This window comes from Rhipicephalus microplus, unplaced genomic scaffold (genome assembly GCF_043290135.1).
Source record: "Rhipicephalus microplus isolate Deutch F79 unplaced genomic scaffold, USDA_Rmic scaffold_81, whole genome shotgun sequence".
In the NCBI taxonomy this organism is placed as follows: Eukaryota; Metazoa; Arthropoda; class Arachnida; order Ixodida; family Ixodidae; genus Rhipicephalus; species Rhipicephalus microplus.
In genome coordinates, this window is record NW_027464653.1 from 240,913 (window position 1) to 257,986 (window position 17,074).

The 17,074-nt window shown below is 40.5% G+C and overlaps 1 pseudogene; it reads right to left on the bottom strand.

Moving 5' to 3' along the window:
• Window positions 1-8,975: 8,975 nt before the first annotated feature.
• On the bottom strand, window positions 8,976-12,957 carry LOC142790211 (uncharacterized; annotated as a pseudogene).
• Between the last annotated feature and the right edge of the window lie 4,117 nt (window positions 12,958-17,074).

The following is a 17,074-nucleotide window of genomic DNA, read 5'->3' on the forward strand; positions in this document are numbered from 1 at the left end:
AAACTCCACAACTAGAAACTCCACAACTAGAAACTCTGCAACAAGAGACTCCACAACTAGAAACTCCACAACTAGAAACTCCACAACTACGAACTCCACAAATAGAGACTCGGCTACAAGAAATTTCATGTCTAGAAAGTCCAGAGCTAAAAACTCCACAACTGGAAACTCCACAACTAGAAACTCCACAACTAGAGATTCCGCAACTAGAAACTCCACAACCAGAGATTCTGCAACTAGAAACTCCACAACTAGAAACTCACAACTAGAAACTCCGCAACTAGAGACTCCACAACTAGAAACTCCACAACTTTAAACTCCACAACTAGAAACTCCACAACTACAAACTCCACAACTAGAAACTCCACAACTAGAAACTCCACAACTAGAAACTCCGCAACTAGAGACTCCACAATTAGAAATTCCACAACTAGAAACTCCACAACTACAAACTCCACAAATAGAGACTCGGCAACTAGAAATTCCATATCTAGAAACTCCACAACTAAGAACTCCACAACTGGAAACTCCACAACTTGAGACTCCGCAACTTGAAACTCCACAACTAAAAACTCTGCTATTAAAAACTCCGCAACTAGAAACTCTGCAACTAGAAACTCCACAACTTGAAACTCCACAACTAGATACTCCACAATTGGAAACTCCACAACTAGATAATCCATATCTGGAAACTCCACAACTAGAAACTCCACAACTAGAGACTCAACAACTAGAAACTCCAACACTTGAAACTCCACAGCTCAAAACTCCACAACTTGAAACTCCACAACTAGAAACTCCACAACTTGAGACTCCGCCACTAGAAACTCCACAACTTGAAACTCCACAACTAGAAACTCCACAACTAGAAACTGCAAAACTAGAGACTTCACAACTAGAAACTCAACAACTAGAAACTCCACAACCAGAAACTCCACAACTAGAAACTCCACAACTTGAAACTCCACAACTCAAAACTCCACTACTTGAAACTCCACAACTTGAGACTCTGCACCTAGAAACTCCGCAGGTAGAAACTCCACAACTAGAAACTCCACAACTCAAAACTCCACAACTAGAAACTCCACAACTCAAAACTCCACAACTCAAAACTCCACAACTTGAATTCCAAAGCTAGAAACTCCACAACTTGAGACTCCGCAACTAGAAACTCCACAACTTGAAACTCCACAACTAGAAACTCAACAACTAGAAACTCCACAACTAAAAACTCCACAACTGGAAACTCCACAACTTGAGACTCCGCAACTTGAAACTCCACAACTAGAAACTCCGCTGTTAAAAACTCCGCAACTAGAAACTCCGCAACTAGAAACTCCACAACTTGAAACTCCACAACTATATACTCCACAACTGGAAACTCCACAACTAGATACTTCAAAACTGGGAACTCCACAACTAGATACTCAATATCTGGAAACTCCACAACTAGAAACTCCACAACTAGAGACTCAACAACTCGAAACTCTACAACTAGAAACTCAACAATTAGAAACTCCACAACCAGACACTCCGCAATTCCACAACTGGAAACTCCACAACTGGAAACTCCACAACTAGATACTCCGCAACTAGAAACTCCACAACTAGAGACTCCACAACTTGAAACTCCACAACTAGAAACTCCACAACTAGAAACTCCACAACTACGAACTCCACAAATAGAGACTCGGCTACAAGAAATTTCATGTCTAGAAAGTCCAGAGCTAAAAACTCTACAACTAGAGGCTCCTCAACTAGAGAATTTGCAACTAGAAACTCCAAAACTAGAGACTCTGTACCTAGAAACTCCGCAGCTAGAAACTCCACAACTAGAAACTCCACAACTCGAAACTCCACAACTAGAAACTCCACAACTTGAAACTCTACAACTCAAAACTCCACAACTTGAAACAACACAACTAGAAACTCCACAACTACAAACTCTACAACTAGAAACTCCACAACTAAAAACTCCGCAACTAGAGACTCCACAATTGAAAATTCCACAACTAGAAACTCCACAACTACAAACTCCACAAATAGACACTCGGCAACTAGAAATTCCATATCTAGAAACTCCACAACTACAAACTCCACAAATAGAGACTCGGCAACTAGAAATTCCATATCTAGAAACTCCACAACTAGAAACTGCAAAACTAGAGACTTCACAACTAGAAACTCAACAACTAGAAACTCCACAACTAAAAACTCCACATCTGGAAACTCCACAACTTGAGACTCCGCAACTTGAAACTCCACAACTAAAAACTCCGCTATTAAAAACTCCGCAACTAGAAACTCCGCAACTAGAAACTCCACAACTTGAAACTCCACAACTAGATACTCCACAATTGGAAACTCCACAACTAGATAATCCATATCTGGAAACTCCACAACTAGAGACTCAACAACTAGAAACTCCAAAACGAGAAATTCCACAACTAGTAACTGCAAAACTAGGGACTTCACAACTAGAAACTCAACAACTAGAAACTCCACAACTAAAAACTCCACAACTGGAAACTTCACAACTAGAAACTCCGCTATTAAAAACTCCGCAACTAGAAACTCCGCAACTAGAAACTTCACAACTTAAAACTCCACAACTAGACACTCCACAGCTGGAAACTCCACAACTAGAAACTCCACAACTAGAAACTCCACAACTTTAAACTCCACAACTAGAAACTCCACAACTACAAACTCCACAACTAGAAACTCCACAACTAGAAACTCCGCAACTAGAGACTCCACAATTAGAAATTCCACAACTAGAAACTCTACAACTACAAACTCCACAAATAGAGACTCGGCAACTGGAAATTTTATATGTACAAACTCCACAACTAAAACCTCCACAACTGGAAACTCCACAACTTGAGACTCCGCAACTTGAAACTCCACAACTAAAAACTCCGCTATTAAAAACTCCGCAACTAGAAACTCCGCAACTAGAAACTCCACAACTAGAAACTCCACAACTAGATACTCCACAATTGGAAACTCCACAACTAGATAATCCATATCTGGAAACTCCACAACTAGAAACTCCACAACTAGAGACTCAACAACTAGAAACTCCAACACTTGAAACTCCACAGCTCAAAACTCCACAACTTGAAACTCCACAACTAGAAACTCCACAACTTGAGACTCCGCCACTAGAATTTCCACAACTAGAAACTCCACAACTAGAAACTGCAAAACTAGAGACTTCACAACTATAAACTCAACAACTGGAAACTCCACAACTTGAGACTCCGCAACTTGAAACTCCACAACTAGAAACTCCGCTGTTAAAAACTCCGCAACTAGAAACTCCGCAACTAGAAACTCCACAACTTGAAACTCCACAACTAGATACTCCACAACTGGAAACTCCACAACTAGATACTTCAAAACTGGGAACTCCACAACTAGATACTCCATATCTGGAAACTCCACAACTAGAAACTCCACAACTAGAGACTCAACAACTCGAAACTCCACAACTAGAAACTCAACAATTAGAAACTCCACAACCAGACACTCCGCAATTCCACAACTGGAAACTCCACAACTGGAAACTCCACAACTAGATACTCCGCAACTAGAAACTCCACAACTAGAGACTCTACAACTTGAAACTCCACAACTAGAAACTCCACAACTAGAAACTCTGCAACAAGAGACTCCACAACTAGAAACTCCACAACTAGAAACTCCACAACTACGAACTCCACATATAGAAACCCGGCTACAAGAAATTTCATGTCTAGGAAGTCCAGAGCTAAAAACTCCACAACTGGAAACTCCACAACTAGAAACTCCACAACTAGAAACTCCACAACTAGAGATTCCGCAACTAGAAACTCCACAACCAGAGACTCTGCAACTAGAAACTCCACAACTTGAAACTCCACAACTAGAAACTCCACAACTAAAAACTCTACAACTAGAGGCTCCTCAACTAGAGAATTCGCAACTAGAAACTCCAAAACTAGAGACTCTGCACCTAGAAACTCCGCAGCTAGAAACTCCACAACTAGAAACTCCACAACTCGAAACTCCACAACTAGAAACTCCACAACTTGAAACTCCACAACTCAAAACTCCGCAACTTGAAACAACACAACTAGAAACTCCACAACTACAAACTCTACAACTAGAAACTCCACAACTAGAAACTCCACAACTAGAAACTCCGCAACTAGAGACTCCACAATTGAAAATTCCACAACTAGAAACTCCACAACTACAAACTCCACAAATAGACACTCGGCAACTAGAAATTCCATATCTAGAAACTCCACAACTACAAACTCCACAAATAGAAACTCGGCAACTAGAAATTCCATATCTAGAAACTCCACAACTAGAAACTGCAAAACTAGAGACTTCACAACTAGAAACTCAACAACTAGAAACTCCACAACTAAAAACTCCACATCTGGAAACTCCACAACTTGAGACTCCGCAACTTGAAACTCCACAACTAAAAACTCCGCTATTAAAAACTCCGCAACTAGAAACTCCGCAACTAGAAACTCCACAACTTGAAACTCCACAACTTGAAACTTTACAACTAGATACTCCACAATTGGAAACTCCACAACTAGATAATCCATATCTGGAAACTCCACAACTAGAGACTCAACAACTAGAAACTCCAAAACGAGAAACTCCACAACTACAAACTCCACAAGTTTAAAGTCCACAACTTGAGACTCCACAACTAGAAACTCCACAACTAGAAACTCCACAACTTTAAACTCCACAACTAGAAACTTCACAACTAGAAACTCCACAACTAGAAACTCCGCAACTAGAGACTCCACAATTAGAAATTCCACAACTAGAAACTCCACAACTACAAACTCCACAAATAGAGACTCGGCAACTAGAAATTCCATATGTAGAAACTCCACAACTAAAACCTCCACAACTGGAAACTCCACAACTTGAGACTCCGCAACTTGAAACTCCACAACTAGAAACTCCGCTGTTAAAAACTCTGCAACTAGAAACTCCGCAACTAGAAACTCCAAAACTTGAAACTCCACAACTATATACTCCACAACTGGAAACTCCACAACTAGATACTTCAAAACTGGGAACTCCACAACTAGATACTCAATATCTGGAAACTCCACAACTAGAAACTCCACAACTAGAGACTCAACAACTCGAAACTCCACAACTAGAAACTCAACAATTAGAAACTCCACAACCAGACACTCCGCAATTCCACAACTGGAAACCCCACAACTGGAAACTCCACAACTAGATACTCCGCAACTAGAAACTCCACAACTAGAGACTCCACAACTTGAAACTCCACAACTAGAAACTCCACAACTAGAAACTCCACAACTACGAACTCCACAAATAGAGACTCGGCTACAAGAAATTTCATGTCTAGAAAGTCCAGAGCTAAAAACTCCACAACTGGAAACTCCACAACTAGAAACTCCACAACTAGAAACTCCACAACTAGAGATTCCGCAACTAGAAACTCCACAACCAGAGACTCTGCAACTAGAAACTCCGCAGCTAGAAACTCCGCATTTAAAAACTCCACAACTTGAGACGCCGCAACTAGAAACTCCACAACTTGAAACTCCACAACTAGAAACTCCACAACAAAAAACTCTACAACTAGAGGCTCCTCAACTAGAGAATTCGCAACTAGAAACTCCAAAACTAGAGACTCTGCACCTAGAAACTCCGCAGCTACAAACTCCACAACTAGAAACTCCACAACTAGAAACTCCACAACTTGAAACTCCACAACTCAAAACTCCACAACTTGAAACAACACAACTAGAAACTCCACAACTTGTGACTCCGCAACTAGAAACTCCACAACTTGAAACTCCACAACTAGAAACTCCACATCCAGAAACTCCACAACTAGAAACTCCACAACTAGAAACTCACAACTAGAAACTCCGCAACTAGAGACTCCACAACTAGAAACTCCACAACTTTAAACTCCACAACTAGAAACTCCACAACTACAAACTCCACAACTAGAAACTCCACAACTAGAAACTCCGCCACTAGAGACTCCACAATTAGAAATTCCACAACTAGAAACTCTACAACTACAAACTCCACAAATAGAGACTCGGCAACTGGAAATTTTATATGTACAAACTCCACAACTAAAACCTCCACAACTGGAAACTCCACAACTTGAGACTCCGCAACTTGAAACTCCACAACTAAAAACTCCGCTATTAAAAACTCCGCAACTAGAAACTCCGCAACTAGAAACTCCACAACTTGAAACTCCACAACTAGATACTCCACAATTGGAAACTCCACAACTAGATAATCCATATCTGGAAACTCCACAACTAGAAACTCCACAACTAGAGACTCAACAACTAGAAACTCCAACACTTGAAACTCCACAGCTCAAAACTCCACAACTTGAAACTCCCCAACTAGAAACTCCACAACTTGAGACTCCGCCACTAGAAACTCCACAACTAGAAACTCCACAACTAGAAACTGCAAAACTAGAGACTTCACAACTATAAACTCAACAACTAGAAACTCCACAACCAGAAACTCCACAACTAGAAACTCCACAACTAGAAACTTCACAACTAGAAACTCCGCAACTAGAGATTCCACAACTAGAAACTCCACAACTTGAAACTCCACAACTTGAAACTCCACAACTCAAAACTCCACAACTTGAACTCCAAAGCTAGAAACTCCACAACTTGAGACTCCGCAACTAGAAACTCCACAACTTGAAACTCCACAACTAGAAACTCAACAACTAGAAACTCCACAACTAAAAACTCCACAACTGGAAACTCCACAACTTGAGACTCCGCAACTTGAAACTCCACAACTAGAAACTCCGCTGTTAAAAACTCCGCAACTAGAAACTCCGCAACTAGAAACTCCACAACTTGAAACTCCACAACTAGATGCTCCACAACTGGAAACTCCACAACTAGATACTTCAAAACTGGGAACTCCACAACTAGATACTCCATATCTGGAAACTCCACAACTAGAAACTCCACAACTAGAGACTCAACAGCTCGAAACTCCACAACTAGAAACTCAACAATTAGAAACTCCACAACCAGACACTCCGCAATTCCACAACTGGAAACTCCACAACTGGAAACTCCACAACTAGATACTCCGCAACTAGAAACTCCACAACTAGAGACTCTACAACTTGAAACTCCACAACTAGAAACTCCACAACTAGAAACTCTGCAGCAAGAGACTCCACAACTAGAAACTCCACAACTAGAAACTCCACAACTACGAACTCCTCATATAGAGACCCGGCTACAAGAAATTTCATGTCTAGGAAGTCCAGAGCTAAAAACTCCACAACTGGAAACTCCACAACTAGAAACTCCACAACTAGAAACTCCACAACTAGAGATTCCGCCACTGGAAACTCCACAACCAGAGACTCTGCAACTAGAAACTCCACAACTTGAAACTCCACAACTAGAAACTCCACAACTAAAAACTCTACAACAGGAGGCTCCTCAACTAGAGAATTCGCAACTAGAAACTCCAAAACTAGAGACTCTGCACCTAGAAACTCCGCAGCTAGAAACTCCACAACTAGAGACTCAACAACTCGAAACTCCACAACTAGAAACTCAACAATTAGAAACTCCACAACCACACACTCCGCAACTCCACAACTGGAAACTCCACAACTGGAAACTCCACAACTAGATACTCCGCAACTAGAAACTCCACAACTAGAGACTCCACAACTTGAAACTCCACAACTAGAAACTCCACAACTAGAAACTCTGCAACAAGAGACTCCACAACTAGAAACTCCACAACTAGAAACTCCACAACTGTGAACTCCACAAATAGAGACTCGGCTACAAGAAATTTCATGTCTAGAAAGTCCAGAGCTAAAAACTCCACAACTGGAAACTCCACAACTAGAAACTCCACAACTAGAGATTCCGCAACTAGAAACTCCACAACCAGAGACTCTGCAACTAGAAACTCCACAACTAGAAACTCACAACTAGAAACTCCGCAACTAGAGACTCCACAACTAGAAACTCCACAACTTTAAACTCCACAACTGGAAACTCCACAACTACAAACTCCACAACTAGAAACTCCACAACTAGAAACTCCACAACTAGAAACTCCGCAACTAGAGACTCCACAATTAGAAATTCCACAACTAGAAACTCCACAACTACAAACTCCACAAATAGAGACTCGGCAACTAGAAATTCCATATCTAGAAACTCCACAACTAAAACTCCACAACTGGAAACTCCACAACTTGAGACTCCGCAACTTGAAACTCCACAACTAAAAACTCCGCTATTAAAAACTCCGCAAATAGAAACTCTGCAACTAGAAACTCCACAACTTGAAACTCCACAACTAGATACTCCACAATTGGAAACTCCACAACTAGATAATCCATATCTGGAAACTCCACAACTAGAAACTCCACAACTAGAGACTCAACAACTAGAAACTCCAACACTTGAAACTCCACAGCTCAAAACTCCACAACTTGAAACTCCACAACTAGAAACTCCACAACTTGAGACTCCGCCACTAGAAACTCCACAACTTGAAACTCCACAACTAGAAACTCCACAACTAGAAACTGCAAAACTAGAGACTTCACAACTAGAAACTCAACAACTAGAAACTCCACAACCAGAAACTCCACAACTAGAAACTCCACAACTTGAAACTCCACAACTCAAAACTCCACTACTTGAAACTCCACAACTTGAGACTCTGCACCTAGAAAATCCGCAGGTAGAAACTCCACAACTAGAAACTCCACAACTCAAAACTCCACAACTAGAAACTCCACAACTCAAAACTCCACAACTCAAAACTCCACAACTTGAATTCCAAAGCTAGAAACTCCACAACTTGAGACTCCGCAACTAGAAACTCCACAACTTGAAACTCCACAACTAAAAATCAAAAAAATCAAAAAAAAATCAAAATCTTTATTTCAGTTTGCACATACAAACATACAAACTAGGGATGGCGAGAAAAAAGCAGCGAATTTTACGCCGCTTGACGAGCCTGGCCATCCCCACATGTCAGCAGTAGGGCACTAAGCAGAAACAACCACTGTTCCAGGTCTTGTAAGTAAAACAACCAGGTCTTGTAGGTAGCGGAAAAAAAAAAAAAAAAAAAGTGACAAAAAAAAAAAAAAGACCTATGTATCATAATTGACAACAGTAATTTCACTATAAAGCAATAACATAGAATTGGTACAACATATGAAGACATGAGTACATTTGATATTACAATGATACATATTGGCGAATAATGCTCTTGCGAATGGCAGAAAGAGACATAGTATTCAGGCAGTCATAAAATGATGTGTTCAAGAAATTTGGCACAATATAACTCAACATAGAAAAACCATAATTTGTTCTACACTTTGGTAATACATAACTACTTTGGGCTCTAGTATCATATGATGAGTGGCGAAACGTAAGTGGAGCAATTTTAGAAAAAAAGGGGTCATTTTTCCTTATTATTCTTTTATAAAAACATGCAAATCTGTAGTCGAATAATTTGTTGACTGGTACAATATTATATTGTAGGAAGATATGTTTAGTGGGCGAATCGTAAGAGCCATTCACAATTGCGCGGAGCATTTTCTTTTGTAGGGCTTGTAGTTTTATTATATTATATTTGACACCGTTGTATTGCCCCAGACTAGTAGGCAATAGCTTATATGGGAATAGAAAAATGCATAGTACAAAGTAAGTTTTGTTTTGGTTGGAAAAATATATCTGTTACGAGAAGTGATTCCAATTATTCTAGAGAGTGTTGAGGAAAGATTATTAACATGTGCATCCCATGACATTGTATTGCTGAATGTTATTCCTAATGATTTAAAGGTGTCCACGCACTCGATCACAGTATCACCTAGGTATAAGCAGGGAGGTAGAAACACTTGTTTTCTTTTAGGTAGGAAAAGTACTGCTTTCGTTTTCTGTTTGTTTATTTTCAAAGAGTTAACTGAAGACCACATAGCAAGTGATGAGAGCGCATCGTTTGCAATTTTTTCTAAGTGTCCTATGTCATTAGAGGAAAAAAATAGGCTGGTGTCATCTGCATATATAATGTATTTCGCATGAGTGCTGATATTAGGAATATCATTTATATATACATTAAATAGCAGCGGCCCCAAAATGCTACCCTGAGGGACGCCATTTGAAATACTTAGAGTCTGTGAAGCGCAATTGTTAATGACTACGTATTGAGACCGTGAGCCCAGGTATGACTTCAATAGGTTAAGGGCGTGTCCACGTACACCGTAGTGCTCTAATTTTGCAAAAAGAATATCATGATTTAAGCAGTCGAAGGCTTTGCTGAAATCAACAAAAATACCAAGAGTTAAGAGCTGTGTCTCAAAATTTTTTAATATATATTCTTTTTGAACAAGTAGCGCATGTTCCGTAGATCTGTTTTGCGTAAAGCCATATTGACAGTCAGTTATTACGGAATGTTTAAGAAGAAAGCCGTTGAGTCGAACGCGGATTAGTTGTTCTAACCCCTTAGAGAAATACGGAAGAATAGACACTGGCCTGTAGTTTCCCAAAACGTTGGCGTCTCCTTTCTTATAAATCACGGTCACCCTGGCTAGTTGCATATCAGCAGGAAAATGAGCTGTTGTAAGCGCGGTGTTATAAATGTGTGTTAGACAAGGCGTAATTATATCAAGAACATACTTCACTGGCCGACTTTGAATATTGTGCGTATCAAGACTAGAGGTATCTTTTAACTTTCTGCATATAGAAAAAACTTCCGTTTCATCTGTTGGTGCAAAAAATAAGGATGGTCCTAGTTTGTCGCCTAGAAAACTAGAGATTCCAGCATTGAAATCACTGTGACCTACCTCAGAGAAAAATTTATTAAAAGTGTTAGCGAGATGCGAGCCGGACGTTTCGTTGCCTTCAATTACTAAACTTGTTATATTTCTGCCGATCGTGTTTCTATTTAAAAGCATGTTTAAGCATCTCCATTTTTCTTTTGGCTTTTTAGAAAGATTTTTGTCGAATAAGTTATTGTAATAAGCAGTTCTCGCTACTCTAATTTCTCTATTCAAGCGGTTGCGCAGTGATTTGTACTGTGCTAGTACGTCGGTGTCTCTCGTTTTAATGAACACCGCAAACATCTTGTGTTTCTTTTTAACTTGTCGTGTAAGCTGACTGGTCATCCAGGGTTTACGGGCATTCTTAGATGCATTTATAGTAACAATGGGAAAACACGCGTTGTATAACAAAAGAAACATTTCTAGGAATTTGCTGTAAGCACCGTCAGCTGTATTTTCTTTGTATACTGGAGCCCAATCCACTAAAGCAATGCGGCTCCTGAATTGTTCGAGCCTCTCTTGAGACAAAAGTTGCCGCTGAGTTTTTGTATTTGCTTTTGAATCGATTTGTTTTTGCAGAAACAAGAAAATAGGCAAGTGGTCACTTATATCGACTGCTATGCGGCCGGAAAGGAACGCACTACTGCTATTAGTAATTATAAGGTCCAGCAGTGAAGAGCAAGTAGCAGTGATTCGTGTAGGACTACTAATTACACTGTGAAAACCGGCAGCCTGGATGATTGATGACAACTGTTGCTGCGCGGGGCTGGGAGTGCTCATATCTATGTTGAAGTCTCCAGCTATACAAGAAGAGAATTTTTCTGAATTGAAAAAGAATATCTCGCGTTCAAAGTAATAAAAAAATGTGGATAAATTTCCCTGAGGGCGGCGATAAAGGACTGAGAATGTTTGACAGGCCGACTTCACAGTTAGCATTTCTATGTCCTCGTTACAAAAGCAGTGTTCAGATAGCAGTTCACAGACATAGGTGTTTTTCACTAGTAGCGCAACACCTCCCCCACGCTTCGCTGTACGGTTAACATAAAAAGAATTATAGCCAGGCATGCGCAAAACATCCGTTTCATGACGGTACCACGTTTCAGTTAAACAGATGACGTCAAACGAGTTTGTTAAGCCTGCCAAAAAATGGGTCAGTTGATCAGCTTTGTTCACAGCAGATTGCATGTTGAAATGTATTATTTTCAACTTGTTTTTGTCTGTGGCAGCATGTGTATAAAGCTGTGAAGGCGTGAAAAGAGGTGTGGTACCCGGGCAATTTTCCAGAGGCGAGAAAAGAGCAAACAGGTCATGTATGAGTAGTTATGGCATCGAACTAAGTCATTCTCGACAAATCAGCTTGGCAGTTGATCCGAATGACATCGGAGGTCTCCGTTTTGCGTGCTAGTATGCTGCCGTTCTTTGTCCACACGTATTTCCAAGACGTTTCCCTTTTCTTCGCGATAGCTGCGCCAAGAAGGCGTTTGTTGTGTGGTGTCAAATGTTCATTGACGTAGATCCGCTGTTTGGGCCCCGTGAAGTCAATATCAGAAGTTGACAGGTTTGCTTTCTTTGCTGCCTCAAGAAAATGGTTTCGTTTGGTTCGGGTCGTGAATCTGATAATAAGATTAGCATCGTTACTATTTTTGGTCTTGACGCTATGGGCAATGTCAATGTCTGCTAGGTCGAGAGGAATCTTGATAGTTTGCGCAATCTTCAAGGCCATCTCCGCGGCTCTGTCTTTAACCGTGAGTGGCAAGCCCTTTATTTCTACATTATTGAGCCTGCTGTATTGCTCTAGTTCTAGGATTTTGCTTTCAGCTTTATCTAGCCTTTCGGTTAGGTCCTTGTTTTCTTGCCTTAAAATGGCACAATCCTCTCTTGTCCTCTTGACCTCAGCAGTCAGAGTTTTCAGTTCCGCTAGAGCACTTTTGAAATCATCAGCTGTGCTAGAACAAAATGTTATGCTCTGATTCATCGTTCGGATTTCAGCGCGCATTTCGCGCTTGAAGTCTTCAATAGCCTTTACAACATCAATCGCGGGAGGCATGGTGAAACTAAATTGCAATACAAACACTCAGTCGGCAGTGGCAAAACTCAACAACTAGAAACTCCACAACTAAAAACTCCACAACTGGAAACTCCACAACTTGAGACTCCGCAACTTGAAACTCCACAACTAGAAACTCCGCTGTTAAAAACTCCGCAGCTAGAAACTCCGCAACTAGAAACTCCACAACTTGAAACTCCACAACTATATACTCCACAACTGGAAACTCCACAACTAGATACTTCAAAACTGGGAACTCCACAACTAGATACTCAATATCTGGAAACTCCACAACTAGAAACTCCACAACTAGAGACTCAACAACTCGAAACTCTACAACTAGAAACTCAACAATTAGAAACTCCACAACCAGACACTCCGCAATTCCACAACTGGAAACTCCACAACTGGAAACTCCACAACTAGATACTCCGCAACTAGAAACTCCACAACTAGAGACTCCACAACTTGAAACTCCACAACTAGAAACTCCACAACTAGAAACTCCACAACTAGAAACTCCACAACTACGAACTCCACAAATAGAGACTCGGCTACAAGAAATTTCATGTCTAGAAAGTCCAGAGCTAAAAACTCTACAACTAGAGGCTCCTCAACTAGAGAATTCGCAACTAGAAACTCCAAAACTAGAGACTCTGTACCTAGAAACTCCGCAGCTAGAAACTCCACAACTAGAAACTCCACAACTCGAAACTCCACAACTAGAAACTCCACAACTTGAAACTCTACAACTCAAAACTCCACAACTTGAAACAACACAACTAGAAACTCCACAACTACAAACTCTACAACTAGAAACTCCACAACTAAAAACTCCGCAACTAGAGACTCCACAATTGAAAATTCCACAACTAGAAACTCCACAACTACAAACTCCACAAATAGACACTCGGCAACTAGAAATTCCATATCTAGAAACTCCACAACTACAAACTCCACAAATAGAGACTCGGCAACTAGAAATTCCATATCTAGAAACTCCACAACTAGAAACTGCAAAACTAGAGACTTCACAACTAGAAACTCAACAACTAGAAACTCCACAACTAAAAACTCCACATCTGGAAACTCCACAACTTGAGACTCCGCAACTTGAAACTCCACAACTAAAAACTCCGCTATTAAAAACTCCGCAACTAGAAACTCCGCAACTAGAAACTCCACAACTTGAAACTCCACAACTAGATACTCCACAATTGGAAACTCCACAACTAGATAATCCATATCTGGAAACTCCACAACTAGAGACTCAACAACTAGAAACTCCAAAACGAGAAACTCCACAACTAGTAACTGCAAAACTAGGGACTTCACAACTAGAAACTCAACAACTAGAAACTCCACAACTAAAAACTCCACAACTGGAAACTTCACAACTAGAAACTCCGCTATTAAAAACTCCGCAACTAGAAACTCCGCAACTAGAAACTTCACAACTTAAAACTCCACAACTAGATACTCCACAACTGGAAACTCCACAACTAGAAACTCCACAACTAGAAACTCCACAACTTTAAACTCCACAACTAGAAACTCCACAACTACAAACTCCACAACTAGAAACTCCACAACTAGAAACTCCGCAACTAGAGACTCCACAATTAGAAATTCCACAACTAGAAACTCTACAACTACAAACTCCACAAATAGAGACTCGGCAACTGGAAATTTTATATGTACAAACTCCACAACTAAAACCTCCACAACTGGAAACTCCACAACTTGAGACTCCGCAACTTGAAACTCCACAACTAAAAACTCCGCTATTAAAAACTCCGCAACTAGAAACTCCGCAACTAGAAACTCCACAACTTGAAACTCCACAACTAGATACTCCACAATTGGAAACTCCACAACTAGATAATCCATATCTGGAAACTCCACAACTAGAAACTCCACAACTAGAGACTCAACAACTAGATACTCCAACACTTGAAACTCCACAGCTCAAAACTCCACAACTTGAAACTCCACAACTAGAAACTCCACAACTTGAGACTCCGCCACTAGAATTTCCACAACTAGAAACTCCACAACTAGAAACTGCAAAACTAGAGACTTCACAACTATAAACTCAACAACTAGAAACTCCCCAACCAGAAACTCCACAACTAGAAACTCCACAACTAGAAACTTCACAACTAGAAACTCCGCAACTAGAGATTCCACAACTAGAAACTCCACAACTTGAAACTCCACAACTTGAAACTCCACAACTCAAAACTCCACAACTTGAACTCCAAAGCTAGAAACTCCACAACTTGAGACTCCGCAACTAGAAACTCCACAACTTGAAACTCCACAACTAGAAACTCAACAACTAGAAACTCCACAACTAAAAACTCCACAACTGGAAACTCCACAACTTGAGACTCCGCAACTTGAAACTCCACAACTAGAAACTCCGCTGTTAAAAACTCCGCAACTAGAAACTCCGCAACTAGAAACTCCACAACTTGAAACTCCACAACTAGATACTCCACAACTGGAAACTCCACAACTAGATACTTCAAAACTGGGAACTCCACAACTAGATACTCCATATCTGGAAACTCCACAACTAGAAACTCCACAACTAGAGACTCAACAACTCGAAACTCCACAACTAGAAACTCAACAATTAGAAACTCCACAACCAGACACTCCGCAATTCCACAACTGGAAACTCCACAACTGGAAACTCCACAACTAGATACTCCGCAACTAGAAACTCCACAACTAGAGACTCTACAACTTGGAACTCCACAACTAGAAACTCCACAACTAGAAACTCTGCAACAAGAGACTCCACAACTAGAAACTCCACAACTAGAAACTCCACAACTACGAACTCCACATATAGAAACCCGGCTACAAGAAATTTCATGTCTAGGAAGTCCAGAGCTAAAAACTCCACAACTGGAAACTCCACAACTAGAAACTCCACAACTAGAAACTCCACAACTAGAGATTCCGCAACTAGAAACTCCACAACCAGAGACTCTGCAACTAGAAACTCCACAACTTGAAACTCCACAACTAGAAACTCCACAACTAAAAACTCTACAACTAGAGGCTCCTCAACTAGAGAATTCGCAACTAGAAACTCCAAAACTAGAGACTCTGCACCTAGAAACTCCGCAGCTAGAAACTCCACAACTAGAAACTCCACAACTCGAAACTCCACAACTAGAAACTCCACAACTTGAAACTCCACAACTCAAAACTCCGCAACTTGAAACAACACAACTAGAAACTCCACAACTACAAACTCTACAACTAGAAACTCCACAACTAGAAACTCCACAACTAGAAACTCCGCAACTAGAGACTCCACAATTGAAAATTCCACAACTAGAAACTCCACAACTACAAACTCCACAAATAGACACTCGGCAACTAGAAATTCCATATCTAGAAACTCCACAACTACAAACTCCACAAATAGAGACTCGGCAACTAGAAATTCCATATCTAGAAACTCCACAACTAGAAACTGCAAAACTAGAGACTTCACAACTAGAAACTCAACAACTAGAAACTCCACAACTAAAAACTCCACATCTGGAAACTCCACAACTTGAGACTCCGCAACTTGAAACTCCACAACTAAAAACTCCGCTATTAAAAACTCCGCAACTAGAAACTCCGCAACTAGAAACTCCACAACTTGAAACTCCACAACTAGATACTCCACAATTGGAAACTCCACAACTAGATAATCCATATCTGGAAACTCCACAACTAGAGACTCAACAACTAGAAACTCCAAAACGAGAAACTCCACAACTACAAACTCCACAAGTTTAAAGTCCACAACTTGAGACTCCACAACTAGAAACTCCACAACTTGAAACTCCTCAACTAGAAACTCCACAACCAGAAACTCCACAACTAGAAACTCCACAACTAGAAACTCCACAACTACAAACTCCACAAATACAGACTCGGCAACTAGAAATTCCATATCTAGAAACTCCACAACTAGTAACTGCAAAACTAGAGACTTCACAACTAGAAACTCAACAACTAGAAACTCCACAACTAAAAACTCCACAACTGGAAACTTCACAACTAGAAACTCCGCTATTAAAAACTCCGCAACTAGAAACTCCGCAACTAGAAACTTCACAACCTAAAACTCCACAACT